This window comes from Peromyscus leucopus, chromosome 7, assembly GCF_004664715.2.
Source record: "Peromyscus leucopus breed LL Stock chromosome 7, UCI_PerLeu_2.1, whole genome shotgun sequence".
Classification (NCBI taxonomy): Eukaryota; Metazoa; Chordata; class Mammalia; order Rodentia; family Cricetidae; genus Peromyscus; species Peromyscus leucopus.
The window spans coordinates 51,613,036-51,632,075 of record NC_051069.1 but is presented as its reverse complement, the minus strand read 5'-3'; positions in this window follow the sequence as shown (position 1 = coordinate 51,632,075).

The window sequence follows — 19,040 nt, the reverse complement described above, 5'->3', positions numbered from 1 at the left end:
CTCACAGCAAAGTTCCTTACCACACTCTGGCTCTTAAAATCTTTCCACCTCTCTTCTACCGTGTTTCCTGAGCCTTAGGCATGGGAATGTCTTGTAGATGTATCCATTGTGACTGGTCTCCACAACTCTGCATATTGATTGGTTGTAGTTTTCTGTAGTGGTCTTTGTCTGTTGCAAAGAGACATTTCTTTGATGAGGGGTAAAGACTACATGTATCTGTGGGAATAAGGACAAATGTTTATAGATTGTTGTTAAGGATTATGTTGGTTTTTGTAAATTAGTGGTAGATTCTCCTCTAATAACCATGATTTTCTAGCACTGAGTAGTTAGCTAGGTTTCCAGTACCAGGCATTGTATCCGTCTTGCTGAGAATGTCTTAGGTCCAATTAGCCAGTAGTTGGTTACTGCCAAGGCATGTGTGCCACTAGAGCAGCCATAGGATCATCATACATGTTGGTCATTGATGTGTCATAATTCATTTTTAAAGATTAAAATATGGGCTGAAGAAATAAATCAATAGTTAAGAGCACATGCTGCTCTAGAAAAGACCTGGATTCAGTTCTGAGCATGTTAGACAGCTCACAGTCACCTATATAATACTAGCTCAGGAGATCTGATGCTTTCTGACCTCACAAGCACTTTGCATTCATATGCATATACACATACACACAAAAAAACATACATATATACTTAATTTAAATAATATGAATAAATTAAACTTTGAAAACAACAAAATAGGCCAGTAGAACTGCACCCCTCCCTAGATTCTGTGCCCTCCACCAGGCCCACACCATCCCAACCTGGCCCTGGCCCTGAAGCTGCTGGGCCCTGCTCCCAACCCCAGCAGACTTCTGCCACTGAGGAACAGACTACACCAGTCATGATGGGAGTGACACTCCTGCCAGAGGAACTATACCCTCCATATTTTCTGTCCTCCAGGACTCTTCTGTAGGCCCACACCATCCCAACTCCTCCCTAGCCCTGCAGCTTGCTGGGCCCTGCCCTAACCCCAGAGGACTTCTGCCACTGAGGCACAGGTGACCAGCCACAACTGGTGAGTGACCCTCCTGTCCTGTAGCCCACTCCCTCCATCTCAGCACCAGCACCACTACTGGGCCCTGCCTCCAACTCCAGAGTAATCCCATTGCCCTGATACAGCCCTCACCAGTCTACAAGTAGATGAGTGACCTACCTGCCAGCTGGAATGCCACCACCCCCTGGATTCTGCTCTCCCAAGATCCACATTACCACTGAACGGCTCCCACCTCATCATCCTCCCCAAGGCTAGTCCTTCTCCAGAACTCCTGAAGACTCTATAGGCCAAGTAACAGTCTACACCAGTTAGAAGAACATCCCCAGGGCTGGCGAGATGGCTCAGAGATTAAGAGCATTGGCTGTTCTTTCCCGAGGTCCTGAGTTCAATTCCCAGCAACCACATGGTGGCTCACAACCATCTGTAATGAGATCTGGTGCCCTCTTCAGGCCTGCAGGAACACATGCAGTCAAAAACACTGTATACATAATAAATAAATCTTGAAGAAGAAGGAGGAGGAAGAGGAGGAGGAGGAAGAGGAAGAGAGGAGGAGGAGGAGGAGGAGGAGGAGGAGGAGGAGGAGGAGGAGGAGAAGAAGAAGAAGAAGAAGAAGAAGAAGAAGAAGAAGAAGAAGAAGAAGAAGAAGAAGAACATCACCAGCAGTACTACCAGAGGACAGGCTGGCCTTAGGTATCCCAGGAGAAAACTTGGGCTTTACTGGAGGCCAGGCCAGATCTAAAGGCCCAAAAAGACTTTGGCTGTACTAGAACCAGACCAGATCAAGGGACCCAAGGCCACAAAAACCCCAACAGAGACACCATACTGGACCTGAAGATTCACCAGTCACCAGAAACCTTTGCCATTGGGCCAGAAGACCATCAAGGAAACAAAAACCAAGGAACAAAACACCCACGCAACAAAAATAAACTCATAAATCAACACCTAGACTTATAACCATGCCAAATCCAGATGCCTAAATGCCAGTGTAAGAACACAACCAATAACAGAAAGGGAAATATGTCACCACCAGAACCCACCTGTCCCACAACAGCAAGACTTGGAAATTCCAATGAAGCTAAAGCAAAGAAAATGACCTTTAAAATAATGTTATGAAGATAATAAAGGTCCTTGAAAAGTAAATGAAAAAACCTTTATAGAAATGGAGGGAAAAACAACCAAAAATTATAGAATATTGATAAATTTCTTAAAGAATGTCAAGAAAAAAGAAACAGTTGACAGAAACAAATAAAACTGTTCAAGACTTGAAAACGCAAACTGAAGCAACAAAAAGAAAAGAAAAACACTACTGAGGGAATTCTGGAAATGGAAAATCTGAGTAAGAGAACAGGAACAACAAATGCAAGCATCACAAACAGAATACAAGAGATGGAATAGAGAATCTCAGGAATTGAAGACTTGATAGAGGAAATAGACTCATCAGTCAAAGAAAATGTTAAATCTAAAATACTTCTAACACAAAACATCCAGGAAATCTGAGATACTATGAAAACATAAAACCTAAGAATAACAGGAATAGAAGAATTAGAAGAATCACTGTTAAAAGGCCCAGAAAATATATTCAACAAAGTCATAGAAAAAATTTCCCAACCTAAAGGACATACCTATAAAGATACAAGAAGCTTATAGAACAACAAATAGACTGGTGAACCATAAAAAAGTCTGCATACCATATAATAATCAAAACAGTAAACATACAGAATAAATAAAGGATATTAAAAGCTGCAAAGGAAAAAGACCAAGTAACATATAAAGGCAGACCTATTGGAATTACACACAACTTCTCAATGGAGACTCTAAAAGCCTGAAGTGTCTAGACAGACATCTTGCAGACTCTAAGAGACTATGAATGCCAGCTCAGACTACTATACTAGCAAAACTTTCAAACACTATAGATGGAGAAAACAACATATTTCACGACAAAGTCAAATTAATCGTTATCTATCCATAAATCCAGCCCTACAAAAGGTACTAGACAGAAAACTCCAACCGAGGAAGATAGTTACATCCATGAAAATACAGGCAATAAATAATCCCACACCAGCAAAACCCAAAGAAAAGAAACCACACACACACACTCATGCACGCACGCACGCACGCACGCACTCAAGCACGCACACGCGCGCGCACACATCATAACCAACAACAACATGAACAACAAAAAAAGGAAATTAACAATAATCTGTCATTAATATTTCTCAATATCAATGGACTTAATTCACCTATAAAAAGACACAGATAAACAAATGGATACATAAACAGGATCTATCTTTCTGCTGCATACAAGAAACACACCTCAACATCAAAAACAGACATAACCTCAGAGTAAAGGGTTAGAAAAATATTTTCCAATCAAATGGACCTAAGAAGCAAGCTGGTGTATCTATCCTAATATCTAAGAAAATAGACTTCAAACCAAAATTAATTAAAAGAGACAGAGAAGGATATTTTATATTCATCAAAGGGCAAATCCACCAAGAAGATGTCTCAATTCTGAATATCTATGCCACAAATACAAGAGCACCCACATTTATAAAAAGGAAAGTTACTAAACTTAAATCACACATTGAACCCCACACATTCATAGTGGGAGACTTCAACACCCACCTCTCACCAATGGACAGGTCTGACAGACAGAAACTAAACAGAAATGATGTCACTAACAGATGCTATGACTCAAGTGGACCTAACAGATATTTACAGAACATTTCACCCAAACAGCAGAGAATATATCTTCTCAGCACCTCATAGAACCTTCTCCAAAACTGACCACAAACTCAGTCACAAGTCTCAACAGATACAAAAAAAAACTCTATGTTATCAGATCTCTATGGATTAAAGTTGGATTTCAACAACAACATAAACTACAGAAAGCCTACAAACCCATGGAAATTGAATAACTCTCAAATGAAATACCACTGGGTTAAGGAAAAAATAAAGCAAGAAATTAAAGACTTCCTAGAATTAGATGAAAATGAATGAACAACACATCCAAATGTAGGAGACACAATTAAATCAGTTCTAAGAGAAAAGTTCATAGTACTAAGTGCATAAAGAATTTGGAGAAATCTTATACTAGTGACTTACCACCACATCTGAAAGCTCTAGAACAAAAAGAAGCAAAAGCAACCAAGAGGAGTAGATGGTAGGAAATAACCAAACTGAGGGCTGAAATCAATAAAATAGAAACAAAGAGAACAATACAAAGAATCAATGAAACAAAGAGTTGGTTCTTTGAGAAAATCAACAAGATAGACAAACCCTTATCCAAAATTACCAAAAGTCAGAGAGAGAGAATATCCAAATTAACAAAATAAGAAATTAAAAGAAAGACATAATAACAGACACTGAGAAAATCCAGACAATAATTAAGTCATGCTTCAAAAACCTATAATGCGCAAAACTGAAAAATAAAAAGTGGTCAAATTTCTTGATATATATACCATATACCAAAATTAAATCAAGATCAGATAATTTAAATAGACCTATAACCCCTAAAGAAATAGAAGCAGACATTAAAATTCTCCCAACAAAAGAAAGCCCAGGGCCAGATGGTTTCTGTGCAGAATTCTACCAGAATTTCAAAGAAGAGCTAATGCCAATATTTCTCAGATAATTCCATAAAATATAAACAGAAGGAACATTGCCAAACTCTCTTTATGAGGCCACAGTTACTCTGATAACCCAAACCACAAAGACCCAAGAAAGAAAGAGAATTACAAACCACTTTCCCTCATGAACACTGATGCCAAAATACTCAATAAAATAATGGCAAACCAAACCTAAGAACACATCAGAAAGATCATTCACATGATCACATGGGCTTCATCCCAGAGGTGCAGGGATGGTTCAACATATGGAAATCTGTCAACATAATCCACCATATAAACAAACTGAAAGAAAAATAACACATGATCATCTCATAAAAAAAAGTCTTTGACAAAATCCAACACATTTCATGATAAAAGTCTTAGAGAGATTAGGGATACATGGAACATGCCTAAATATAATAAAAGCAATATATAGTAAGCCAACAGCCAACATCAAATTAAATGGAGAGAAACTCAAAGCAATTCCACTAAAATCAGGAACAAGACAAGGCTGTCACTCTCTCCATATCTAATCAATATAGTACCCAAAGTTCTAGCTGGAGCAATAAGAGAACAAAAGGAGATCAAGGAGATAAACTAGAAAAGAAAAGGTCACACCAGTTGGTGGTGGCACACGCCTTTAATCCCAGCACTTGGAAGGCAGAAGGAGGCAGATATCTGTGAGTTCGACACCAGCCTGGTCTACAGAGCGAGATCTAGGACAGACACCAAAATTATACAGAGAAACCCTGTCTCGAAAAAGAAAAAAGAAAAGAAAAGAAAAAGTCAAAGTATTGTCATTTACAGATGATGATAGCATACATAAGTGACAAAAAAAAATCTACCAGGGAACTCCTACAGATGATAAACACCTTTAGTGGAATGGCTGGATACAAGATTAAATCAAAAACATCAGTAGCCCTGTTATACACAAACAATAAAGTGCTGATAAAGAACTCATAGAAACAACACCCTTCACAATAGGCACAAAAATATAAAGTATCTTCTGTGGATATCATTCTGTATAAATAAAACACTGAGTGGCCAGTGGCCAGGCAGGAAGTATAGGCTGGATAAGGAAAGAAGAGAATTCTGGGAAGTGGAAGGCTGAGGCGAGGAGACACTGCCAGCCACCACCATGACAAGCAGCATGTGAAGATGCCGGTAAGCCACGATCCACGTGGCAAGGTATAGGTTTATAGAAAAGGGTTAATTTAAGATATAAGAACAGTTAGCAAGAAGCCTGCCACAGCCATACAGTTTGTAAATAATATAAGCGTCTGTGTGTTTATTTTATAAGTGGGCTGTCGGACTGCTGGGGCTTGGCAGGACCTGGAGAGAAAACTCCAGCTACATGTGTCTTAGGGTAACTCTAACCAAGCAAGTGAAAGAACTATATGACAATTACTTCAAGTCTTTGAAGAAAGAAATTGAAGAAGATATTAGAAGATGGAAACATCTCCCATGCTGTGCATCAGTAGGATTAACAAAGCAAAATATGTGTTGTTTTTAACTATATCTCTATTATTCTATTTTATCAATAAAGACTCAGGAGCCAGATGCTGCACTGAAAACTTGCTAGCTCAGACAGGCAAAGAAAGCACCAGCTGCTTCCTCCCCGACTGTCATCCCACAAAGACAGCTTTCTCCTAAGCCATCTCAAACAAAAATTCCTCCAACTGAATGTCCCTCCCATCTACTTCCTGTGCATCTCTCTATCCATCCTTCTGACCCACTTTTACTATCTATGGTTTTTTTTCTTAATAACCCTATGTTCACTTCCTGTCAAAGGGTTGCTTGATCTGCCTCTTGAGAATATTTGTTCTCCATATATGGAAAGCATTTGCAATATAAGCCAACAGGAAAATGTTGGGACTACTTTTGCTTTATGAAGAGTCTCCAGTTGCCAATTTACCAATAAATATTTCTGGAGACCAGTTCTAGAGATCAGTACTTGAGAAGGGTGGATGTAGCTGGTAATATAAAGAAGTTGCACCAGACAGCAGTTTGAATCTTTTTCTGAACCTCTGGGAATATTTTATTATTTACTGTGCTTGGGAGGCAGTGTACATTGCTTTTCTGTACATCTCTTTTCTACCTTCCCAGGGACACAGAGTTTATTTTTGTTTCTTACAACAATGATTACATCAGTCTATATTTGCATTTCAAAAAAATATCTAATACGTGACTATTTTCCCAACATCAAAACATCCTTAAAAAGTCATAAACATAAAATTCAGTGATCACAGCTCCTGGAGCAAGTAGACAAAGTTTAACAAGGTGGGGGAGGAGAGGCCTTTATTTTTTCCTCATGGTCACTATTGGAGACAATTTGAATCTAAGAAGCTAATTCTTAACTTATAATAAGCAAAACAAAAATTCTTATCAAATTAAACTATAATGTATTTTAAACCTATTATATATGTATATGTATATATCCTAATTTATATATATATATATATATATATATATATATATATATAAACTTTTGTAACATTCCTATCTTTCTTATTTTTATAATCTTCTAATGATTAACTCATAATGTGAAACCATATCCTTTGCCTTAATTCTCAGTTTTCAAATTTGCATTTTATATCTATAAAAGCTGCTGCGGGATAATTTTTTTTCACGTTAGTTTAATAAAACGCTGATTGGCCAGTAACCAGGCAGGAAGTATAGTCAGAATAAGCAGACAAGGAGTTGTGGGAAGAGGAAAGCTAAGTTGGGAGATGCCAGCCTGCTGTCCAGGGAGCAGCATGTAATGGCACATAGGTAAAGCCACTGAACACCTGGAACATATAGACTAACAGAAATGGGCTGAGTTTAAGTGTAAGAGCTAGTCAGTGGTAGGCCTGAGCTAGTGGTCTAGCAGTTTTAATTAATATAAGTCTCTGTGTATTTGCTTGGGTCTGAGTGGCTGTGGACTGGGTGGGACACAGGAAATCTTCCAACTACAAAAAGCATTAATATCTTCACTACATAATAAGCAGAAAATGTTCCTAAGCTCATTGGTGGAATTTTTTGTACTTTGTCAGTCTTGGTCTTCATCTCCATCTCCAGGGTCTAGTTAAAACATCCTGTTCACCATTTAATCAATATTAATACTTTCAAATGTGTAAGTCTTATAATGCTTTTTAATAAATTTATTCATCTTAATTCCTTTCCCAGACCATCTCAGACTACCAATATTTTGAGGGCAATACAGAACAAGTCAGTGACTCTAAAAACCACTATACAAATGATTTTGTTTTTTTTTTTTTTTAAGTAATAAAACTAAAGGAGGAAGTGAGACTATATCCACCCAACCAGAAACTGGAACTTTGTCATGTAGTTTCTTTAGCCAAACAACAGTCATACAGTCTTGTGGTATTGTATTCCCCCAAATATTGTGCATGCTAATAAACTTATCTAGGGTCAGAGACAGAGCAGCCACAATATTAAACATAGAGGATAGACAGTGGTAGCACACGCCTTTAATCCCAGCACTTGGGAGGCAGAGCTAGGCAGAAATCCATGTGTTCATGGATACAGCCAAGCATGGCAACACACACCTTTAATCCCAGAAAGCGAGCCTTTAATCCCAGGGAGTGGTGGTAGAAAGCAGAAAGGATTATAAGGCATGAGGACCAGAAACTAGAAGCATTTGGCTGGTTAAGCTTTTAGCTGGTTAAGCATTCAGGCTTTTGAGCAGCAATTCAGCTGAGACCCATTCTGGATGCGGACTTAGAGGCCTCCAGTCTGAGGATACAAGACCAGCTGAGGATCCAGTGAGAACTTTTAAGATTCATGCTACACAGTCTCTTAAGCTAAGTTATAAGAACTGGAACTATGTCATTCAGTCTCCTTAGCCAAACAAGAATCATGCATTCTATTCAGCCAAATAGTGAGTGGCACCACCAGAATATGATATCCATAATTTGGGTACCATCTGATTCAATATTGGTAAGGGTTGTATTCATGAAGAAAAGTTTACCAGCAGTTGGAAAAGCTAATATGCAAACATACCAATTAAGAGCTGCATCTGAGTTTTGTCCCTGGGTGGGGGATTAAATGCATATGCTACCACCACCTTCTTCACTGAAACACTAGAATTTAGAAAAACAACTAGCTTTAGAGGTCCACCTATCTCTGCTGGTATTAAAAACACAGGCTACCACTGCTTCTGTTCAAATACTTTATTTAGCTCCAAATCATTCCAACTCCTACACCTTTAGAAAACAAGTATGTGTAGATGTAACCAACTGTCTTATTAAATAAGAAACATAGAACCAATGCAAAGAAGAAAGCCAAGAGGTCAGAGCTAAGAGCTAAAACCTTACCCTTCCTCCTGCGGTAGACCTACCTCTCTGAAAGAGAGCTACTTCCTGTGTTAAAGTCTTTATAAAGACTTTCGTTCTGCCTTCTCATTGGTTGTAAACCCAACTACATGACCGCCTCATCACTGCCTGTCTGTACAGACCTCCAGGTCTTCTATGGTTGGTATTGAGATTAAAGGCATGTATCTCCAATGCTGGATGTATCCCTGAACACACAGAGATCTACCTAGCTCTGCCCACCAAGTTCTGGGATTAAAGGCATGCACCACCACCGCCCAGCTTTCCTATAGCTTGGTAATAGCTCTGACCCCTGGGCAACTTTATTTATTAACATACAAATAACATTTTAGTACAAAATAAAATATCACCATATTTCCCTTTTTCTATTTTAATAAAAAGAAAAAGCTTATAACTAACATAAGAAAAACTATATACAAACTATATACAAAAGTACAATAACTATATACAATATATACAAGTAATAAATACCTAAACAATATCTATTCCATTTGTATTTGACAAATTCAGAGAAAATAATTCCATTATCTATCCTATTTTGTAAGTCCAAAATGTATCTAATTCACTTTCTATCCTAATTAATCTTCAACTATAACTAACTAATCTTCAACTCCCTCAGCAACCCAAGAAGGAAATAATATTACCTAACAAAAATAAAAACAGGAAGTACATGCAAGCAACTTCCAAAAAATTGTGAGTTGACAGAAACAGCCAGCTGCCTGGACAGTCATCTGAGGTTTCTCCACAGTGTTGGGGCATCATCTTCAGCCTATAGGCTTAGCATATCTGACAGACTCATTTGTGAAGAAGGATGTACACAAGGTCAACAGTTCAACCTCACATTGGGTGAGAGCAGTCCATGTACCAGAAACACCTGAATTCCACTAGTGTCATGTCATAATTCAGGATTTTAAATTCTGGAAATTGTTGATATTTTTTTAATTCAGCGGTCCATTCTTCTTGGCTATGTGTGTATGTGGCTTCATCTCAGCATCCCATTCTTCTCCACATCCCTCTATTAAATACCATTCTACTATTGAGAGGTGTGAGCTTAGTTACTCTTCAAGAATAACTGTTTCAGCTGCTGTTCCATTGCACATCAGAAGCCATTGGCCCACTGCCTGTTCAGCTGCCTTCGAAGAAAAGGGCACTGTACCCTTTCTGGATTGCAAAGGCCACTTCAGGGATGGTGCCATATTGTCCTGGTCTCAGAAGATGCCTTTTGCTTTGGCAAGAATCAGTAGTCCTTTGTTTTGTGTCCTGTCTGTCCTGTTTGTCAGCAGTTGATTTGAGGATACTTTGTTGTCCAGTGGCTAACTTTTGCCACAATGAAAGTTAACTCCAATTGCAGTTTTTTCAATGCCCATATTTTCTCTGAAGTAGATTGGTACTGCCAGGAGCCGACATGTCTCATAGTCATAACAAAAAAGAAAAATTTTCTAAGTTATTAAAACATTTTAAATGCCATATTCTGTAGATCTCTGAAGGGTTTGAAGATGACCTGTCTATCTAAAATATATCTGTTCAATCTTGAAAACATACCTAATATGACTACAAGTTCTATTATAATGTCTAACTACTAACTTTCATTTCTTTATATCCTAACAGATGGTAATAATAACATTCAAGGATCAGAAAATTGCATTACATTGTTAAATGAATGGTATAAGTACAATTAGAAATATACATATAGCATTTTCTAACAATATCAATTTCAATATATATAATTTGTATACAATATAAAACAATCCAATCCAATGTAAAGTATTTAAAACTAGTAATTGTCTTTTTCTTTTCTTTTCTTTCTTTTTTTTAAACAAGAACCTTAAATCTAATCTCCTTTGCTTAGCCTTTTTTCTAACCCTTGACAACAACTTGTAACCAACCCCCCTAATCAATGAAAATTATCCCAGACCCGAAACTCATTAAAAGACCCAAAAAAACCACCCATCCCACACCACCTCTTTGGGAATGTGGGCATCGTATTCTTAAAATTGCTTCCTGCTGGGTAGGGGTGAAGTTATCTTTATCCTGAAAAGAAAAAACTTTAGGTTAATTGTCAAATTCTAGGAAAGGTAACTATATCCTTCGTTATCCAGTCTGTATATAATGCCAAAGTTCAGGGTTTATCTCAAATCCTTATTCAAGTAGTCTTTGAGACTGGATCATCTCAGCTAGCCCTCTCAAAATTGCTCTGAGCACTTTGTAGTTCAAAGCTGATCTGTAGATGATGTTTGTCAGCTTAGTGATGTTATTATTGTCCACGTGGAATTGTTCTTGTTGTAGGGCCCCATCTTCTTCCTGGAAACTTCAGTTGATGTTAGGCCTGGCCATGAATTCCTGTAGAAAACTGATAAGAGACTCGAACACAAAGACATATATATGCAGCTAATTGAAGCCTTTTTTCTTTCTATAATTAGTTAGTAATCTATATGACCATTCATATCTTAACAAAGTTTAAAATGTGTGTGTGTGTGTATATATATATATATATAAATCTTGTAAATTTTGATATAAAATTCATACTTTAAGAAAATTTTTTATGTCAATACCAAGCTGTTTTTATTATTATAGCTCTATAGTAGAGCTTGAAGTCAGGGATCATGATGCCTCTAGCAGTTGCTTTATTATACAGAATTCTTTTAGCTATCCTAGGTTTTTTGTTTTTCAATATAAAGTTAAGTATTTTTCTTTCCAAGTCTGTGAAGAATTGTGTTGGGATTTTGATAGGGATTGCATTAAATCTGTAGATTGCTTTTGGTAAGAATGCTATTTTTACTATGTTGATTCTACTTATCCATGAGTATGGTGATATTTTATTTGTATTAAAATGTTATTTGTATGTTAATAAATAAAGTTGCCTGGGAGTCAGAGCTATTAGCAAGCCATAGGAAAGCAGGGCAGTGGTGGTGTACGCTTGTAATCCCAGCACTTGGTAGGCAGAGCTAGGTAAGTCTCTGTGTGTTCAGGGATACAGCCAGTATTGGATACACATGCCTTTAATCTCAATACCAATCATAGAAAACCTGGAGATCTATACAGACAGGCTGTGAGGAGGTGGTCAAGTGGTTGGGTTTACAACCAATGAGAAGGCAGAACAGAAACACTATAAAAAGACAGACACACAGGAAGTAGCTCTGGTTCAGAGAGGTAGGACCACCGCAGGAGGAAGGGTAAGGTTTTAGCTCTTAGCTCTGACCTCTTGGCTTCCTTCTTTGCATTGGTTCTGTGTTTCTTATTTAATAAGACGGTTACATCTACAGCTGGGAGATGGAAGTCTGGGAGAGACACCAGTCTGCCATCCAGGGCGCAACATGTAAAGACAACAGGTAAAGCTACAGAACACGTGGCAACATACAGTTTAACAGAAATGGGCTGAGTTAAATGTAAGAGCTAGTCAGTGGTAGGCCTGAGCTAATGGCCCAGCAGTTTAATTAATATAAGTTTCTGAGTAATTATTTTATAAGTGGTTGCAGGGGTCCATGCTGCTGGGCAGAACTAGAGAAAATTCCAGCTACATTACATATTCATCACAGGAAAAATCCATCAATATGAAGTCTCGATTCTGAACATTTATGCCCCAAATACAAGGGCACACACATATGTAAAAGAAACACTACTAAAGCTTAAATCACACATAAAAACCCACATGTGAATAATAGGAGACTTCAACAGTGCACTCTCACCAATGGACATGACTGCCAGACAGAAAATTAACAGAGAAATAAGGGAACTAACAGATACAATAACTCAAATGGACTTAATGGATATCTAGAGAATATTCCACCCTAACCAAAAAGAATATACCTTCTTCTCAGCACCCCATGGAACCATCCATAAAACTGACCAAATACTCAGTCACAAAGCAGATCTCAACAAATACAAATAATTGGAATAACCTATGTAATTTATTGGAAAACCATGGCTTAAAGTTAGATATCAAAAGCAACAAAAATTACAGAAAGCTTACAATCTCATGGAAACTGAATAATGCTCAACTGAATCAACAATGGGTCAAGGAAGAAATAAAAAAAGAAATTAAAAACTTGCTAGAATTCAATGAAAATGAATGTACAACATATCCAAATTATGGGACACTATGAAAGCAGTACTGAGGAAAATTCATAGCACTAACTGCCCACAAAAAGAAGTTACAGAAATCTAACACTAGCAACTAAACAGCACACCTACAAGCTCTAGAACAAAAAAAAAACTCACCCAGGAGGAAGGGACACCAGAATATAATCAAATTGAAGGATGAAATCAATGAAATAGAAACAAAGAGAAAATTACAAAGAATCAATGAAACAAAGAGTTGGGGTTTTTCTTGAGAGAATCAACAAGATACACAACCTCTTATTCAAACTAACCAAAAGTCAAAGAGACAACATCCAAATTAACAAAATCAGAAATGAAAAGGGAGACAAAAAAAAGACAATGAGGAAATCAAGAGAATCATCAGGTCATACTGCAAAAATCTGTATTCCACAAAAATTGGAAAATCTGAAAGAAATGGACAATTTTCTGGATAGGTGCTACATACCAAAATTAAATCAAGACCAGAAAAACAATTTAAATAGACCAATAACTACTAAAGAAATAGAAACAGTTCTTAAAAGTCTTCCAATCAAAAAAAAGCCCAGGACAAAATAATTTCAGTGCAAAATTCTACCAGAATTTCAAAGAAGAGCTAATACCAAAACTATTCAAATTGTTCCACACAATAGAAACAGAAAGAACATTATCAAGCTCTTTTTATGAGGCTACAGTTACCCTGATACCCAAACCACACAAAGATGCAACAAAGAAAGAGAATTACATACCAGTCTCCCTCATAAACATTGATGCAAAAACACTCAATAAAATATTGGCAAACCGAATCCAAGAACACAGCAAAAAAAATTATCCACCATGACCAAGGAGGCTTCATCCCAGGGATGCAAGGATGGTTCAACATGTGAAAATCTGTCAATGTAATACAACATATAGACAAACTGAAAGAAAAAACTCACATGACCATCTCATTAGATGCTGAAAAAGCCTTTGAAAAAAATCCAACACCCCTTCATGATAAAGGTCCTGGAGAGATCAGGAATACAAAGAACATACCTAAACATAATAAAGGCAATTTACAGCAAGCCAACAGCCAACATCAAATGAAATGGAGAGAAACTCAAAGCAATTCCACTAAAATCAGGAACAAGACAAGGTTGTCCACTCTCTCCATATGTACACAATGTAGTACTTAAAGTCCTAGCTAGATCAATAAGACAATAAAAAGAGATTAAGGGGATACAAATTGAAAAGGAAGAAGTCTAACTTTTGCTATTTGAGGATGATGTGATACTGTACATAAGTGACAGCAAAAATTCTACCAGGGAACTCCTACAGCTGATAAACACCTTCAGTAATGAGGAAGGATACAAGATACTCAAAAAAATCAGTAGCCCTCCTATATACAAATGATAAATGGGATGAGAAAGAAATCAGAGAAACATCACCCTTTACAATAGCCACAAATAATATGAAATACCTTTGGTAACTCTAACTAAGCAAGTGAAAGACCTGTATGACAAGAACTTTAAGTCTTTGAAGAAAGAAATTGAAGAAGATACCATAAAATGGAAAGATACCCCATGTTCATGGATAGGTAGGATTACCATAGTAAAAAATAGCAATCTTACCAAAAGCAATCTACAGATTCAATGCAATCCCTATCAAAATCTCAACACAATTCTTCACAGACTTGGAAAGAATAATACTCAACCTCATTTGTAAAAACAAAAAACCTAGGATAGCTAAAAGAATCCTGTATAATAAAGCCACTTCTGGAGTCATCACCATCCCTGACCTCAAGCTCTACTATGGAGCTAGAGTAATAAAAACACCTTGGTATTGGCATAAAAAACGGGCATGTGTATCAATGGAATCAAACTGAAGTCCCTGACATTAATCCACACACCTACAAACACCTGATTTTTGACAAAGAAGCCAAAACTGTACAATAGAAAAAAGAAAGCATCTTCAACAAATGGTGCTGGCATAACTAGATGTCAACATGTAGAAAATTGCAAATAGATCCATAGCAATCACCATGCACAAAAGTCAAGTCCAAGTGGATCAAAGACCTCAATACAAAACCAGTTACATTGAACTTGACTGAAGAGAAATTAGGAAGTAGTCTTGAACACATTGGCATGGGAGACCACTTCCTAAATATAACACTAGTAGCATAGACACTGAGAGAAACAATTAATAAATGGGACCACCTGAAACTGAGAAGAATTTTAGAGCAAAGGGCACACTCAATAAGATAAAAACAACAGCCTACAGAATGGGAAAAGATCTTCACCAACCTCACATTTGACAGAGGGCTGATCTCCAAAATATATAAAGAATTCAAGAAACTAGACATCAAAATAATGAACAATCCAATTAAATATGGGCTACAGAACTAAACAGAGAATTCTCAACAGAAGAATCTCAAATGGCTGAAAGACATCTGAGGAAATGCTCAACATCCTTAGTCATCAGGGAAATTCAAATAAAAATTACTCATACACCATCTTATACCTGTCAGAATGGATATGATCAAAGACACTGAAAACAGCTTATGTAGGAGAGGATGTGGAGCAAGGGGAACACTCCTCCACTGTTGGTGGCAGTGCAAACTTGTACAGCCACTCTGGAAATGAGTGTGGTGCTTTCTCAGAAAATTGAGAATCAATCTGCCTCAAGACCCGGCTTTATCACTCTTGGGCATATACCCAAGGAATGCTCAATCATACCACATGGACACATGCTCAACTATGTTCATAGCAGCATTATTCATAATAGCCAGAATGTAGAAACGACCTAGATGCCCCTCAACCAAATAATGGATAAAGAAAATGTGGTACATATACACAATGGTTACTACTCAGAAGTAAAAAACAATAACATCATGAAATTTGCAGGTAAATGGATGGAACTAGAAAAATATCATCATGAGTGAGGTAACCCAGACTCAGAAGGACAAACATGATATGTACTCACTCATAAGTGGATACTAGATATAAAGCAAAGGATAACCAAGCTACCACTCACAGCTCCAGAAAAACTAGCTAACAAGGAGGACCCAAAGATGGATGCATGGATAGCCCTAGGAAGGGGAAATGGATGATATTTCCATTAGTAAACTGGGGATGAGGGGGACCAATGGAGGGTAAGGGGTAGGGGATGACAACATAAGGAAATGGAATGGTCGAGCTGGAGCAGGGATGTAGTAGGAGAGCAATGAAAGAGATACCATGATAGAGACATCATGGAGATAGGAAGAAACTGGGTGCTAGGGAATTTCCCAGAAATCCACAAAGATGACCCAGCTTAGACTACTACCAATAGTGAAGAAGGTGCCTGAACTCGCTTACCCCAGTAATCAGATCAGTGAATACCCTAACTGTCATCATAGAGCCTTCATCCAGTAACTGATGGAAACAGAGGCAGAGATCCATAGCCAAACACCAGGCCAAGTTCCAGGAGTCCAGTCAAATGGAGAGAAGAGGAATTCTATGAGCAAGGGGCATCAAGATAATGATTGAAAAGCCTACATTACCTCTCTTCCATCATGGACCTCCTGTTTCCTCTCCATGTTGCCTGGCATCTCCCACATACCTATATTCCTCCTCCTCTTCCTTTCTCTGCCCAGAAATCCCACCTGTACCTCCTGCCTAGCTGTTGGTTGTTTAGCTTTTTATTGCACCAATCAAACAGTACACCCTCACACAATGTACAAATATCCTGCAACAGAAAACTAAGCTAGTCAAAAGTTAATTAAATCCAGTTCTAATAGATATAAATTCTGACACTAAATTAATAATGAATTCCCCCTACCACATAACTCAAATATTCATTCCTTTACCCTCAGCTGTTATTCACCATTCTTTGGTTTTTTTTTTCATTTTTAACAAATATTTTCCACCTTTAGAAGGAATAACTCATTTAGGTCACCATGCAGGGTCATATTGCCTGCACTAATATGATTCCAGTAAGTGCCTTCCTTTAAGTCTACCCTATTCGTACAGTGTAAAGTTACACAGATATAGAATGTGTAGATTATCATAAATACTTGGTAATAATGTACATTCATGGTTAACTCAAATCTGCTAGAAGAGTGAAGGCATGTTCTACTCAGGCCCTTAGAAATTCAAATGTAACTGTTAAAAGTTATAGCTACTTTCTCTTTCTTGCTTTGGAATCATCCTTTCTTCTTGCACCCACAGTTTCAACTCTGATCCTGAACCACTGAATTAGGTAGGTAAAAGGAAGCTGAATTATTCATAATAGCCAGAACCTGAAGACAACCTAGATGCCCCTCAACCAAAGAATGGATAAAGAAAATGTGGTACATTTACATGGAGTATTGCTCAGCAGGTTTTTTTTTTAAAAAAAAAAAAATGGCATCAGGAAATTTGCAGGCAAATGGATGGAACTAGAAAAAAAATCATCCTGAGTGAGGTAACCCAGAAACAGAAATACAAACATGCTATGTATTCACACATAAGACAATAGTAGATATAAAACAAAGGATAACCAGGCCACAATCCACAGCCCTAGAGAAACCAGGTAACAAGGAGGGCCCTAACAGGGATGTATGGATCACCCTGGGAAAGGGAAATAGATGAGGTCTCCTGGGTAAACTGGGGGTGGGAAGGTAGAGGGGAGAGGATGGGGAATGGGAACAGGAGGGATCAGGATGGTCAAGTTGGGGGAGGGATAGAAAGGGAGAGTGACAAGGGAGACATCTTGATAGAGGGGGCCAGTATGGGGTTGGGGGAAGGCCTGGGGCTGGGGAGGCTCTCAAGGGTCCATGGGGATGGTCCCAGCTATGACTCCTGGCAGTGGTGGAGAGAGTGCCTGAACTAGCCTTTTCCTGTTGTCAGATTGGTGACTACCCTAATTGTCATCATAAAACCTTCGTCCAGTAACTAATGGAAGCAGAGGCAGAGATCCATGGCCAGGCACTGGGCTGAGCTCTGGGAACCCAGTTGAAGAGATGGAGGGGGGACTATATAAGCAAGGGGGTTCAAGATCATGATGGGGAAACCCATGAAGACAACTGACTCAAGCTCATGGGAGCTCATGGACTCTAGACTAACAGCTAGGGGGTCTGCATGGGACCAACTTGGGCCCTCTGCATGTGGGTGACAACTGTGTAGCTTGTTCTGTTTGTGGGGCCCCTAGCAGTGTGGCCATGGCACATAGCTGACTTATTCAAACCTATTCCCTATAATGTGATTCCTCGCTCAGCCTTGATGCAGTGTTTGGCGGGGGAACTTGGCTCTGTCTCAACTTGATATGCCATGCTTTGCTGACAACCATGGGAAGCCTTATGCTTTCTGAAGAGTGGATAGGGGAGATAAGAAGGAGGTGGGGGTGACAGGAGGAGAGGAGGGAGGGGAAACTGTAGTTGGTACATAAAATAAACAAAAATAAATAAATTTTAAAAAGGAAGCTGAAAGAATTATATCCTGTAATTCCAGAATTTGAAAAAGCTATGGCAGGGAGCTTTCTCCAAGTTCAAGGTCAGTCTGAGCTATATATTGAGATCCAATCCATCCTGGACTTTGGAGAAAGACTCTGACAAAAAAGTTGATGTAAGAAAAATATTGTATATCTGTCCCAATCATCCCTTCACCTCCTCTTCCCTGGATCCAAAAGAAAACTGCTGGTGGCCATGGCCCTGTCAGAGCAGCAGCAGGTAGCAATTAAGTTCAGGTGTCAGCTCACCAAAGAAAAACTCTCTGATGAGTATATCTTGTTTAAGCAAGGCTTGTGAAAATACAGACTCCAGAATGTCTTTTGCTTCTGCTGTACTTTTGGTATCTGATATAATGTATATGTATGTGGGGAGTCACCTACTACCTGTATCGTAGTGTGTTTTATCTCATGATTATGTCCTGATCTAATGGGCATTTATCAGCAAGATGCTGTATAATTTTGATACAGTGAGGGTCTGTGAGTCACACCTAGAAGCTGATTCTGATCACAGCTCAAAAAAAAAAATGATAGTAGGAGCCAGAATGG